The following is an 876-nucleotide window of genomic DNA, read 5'->3' on the forward strand; positions in this document are numbered from 1 at the left end:
GTTTGTGTTGTTTATTTTCTTACGCTTGCTCCCTGCCATCTGGTTAACTCTAGTGCTACCTGCCCTTGGTAAATCTCTGCACTGACTTTTATAATGGCTGCTTTACGGTCTTTTTTGAGACTCTGTAGCCCTGGCTGGTCTGTAACTAAGGATGTAGAGGGGGATGGCCTGAAACTCAAGAGATCTGCTTGCCTCTGCCTCTCCAGTACTGGGGTTAAAAGAGTTTACCACTGTTCCTGCCCAATGATTTAGTGTTTTAAAAAGCTTAATTTATTTTATGTGTATGAATGTTTCTTCTAAGTGAAGACCTAAGTGTTTTTTTGTTTGTTTTTGCTTTTTTCCTTTTTGAGACAGTGTCTGGCTTTGTAGCAAAGAATGGCCCCTAACTCATGATCCTCCTAACTCATCCTTCTGCTAGGTTACATGGGTGTTCCACTGTACTTTGTGCTAACTGTTTTGGAGGTCAGCCTTGAATGTTTAGTATCTTCTAAAGTATTGGTGTTCGTTTTCTTTGCTTAGATGTATTTACTCATTTTTTTGTTTAGATTACATTTATGTATGTACTTGGAGTGTGTATGTGGAGGTCAGAGGACAATTTGAAAGAGTGTTCTCTCCTACCATGTGGGTCACAGGGATTGAACTTGGCTTATCATGTGTGGTGGAAAGTGCTTTAATCCACTATACCACCTTGCCAACCCTCAATGCACTTTAAAATGGTATATTATAGAATGATGTGCCAGGTGGTACTCTGATCCTTATGGAGAAAATAGAATCCTCCAACCTCATTTATTATTACTATTATTATTATTATTGTTATTATTATTATTATTATTATTTTGGTTTTTCGAAACAGGGTTTTTCTGGATCACCCTGGCT

General features: G+C 38.1%; 1 protein-coding gene across 15 annotated transcripts in view; it reads left to right on the forward strand.

Moving 5' to 3' along the window:
• Positions 1-876, forward strand: part of Trrap (transformation/transcription domain associated protein) — a 95,328-nt gene that overhangs the window by 9,937 nt on the left and 84,515 nt on the right. The window lies entirely within an intron of this gene.

The sequence above is a fragment of the Mastomys coucha genome, unplaced genomic scaffold (genome assembly GCF_008632895.1).
Source record: "Mastomys coucha isolate ucsf_1 unplaced genomic scaffold, UCSF_Mcou_1 pScaffold22, whole genome shotgun sequence".
In the NCBI taxonomy this organism is placed as follows: Eukaryota; Metazoa; Chordata; class Mammalia; order Rodentia; family Muridae; genus Mastomys; species Mastomys coucha.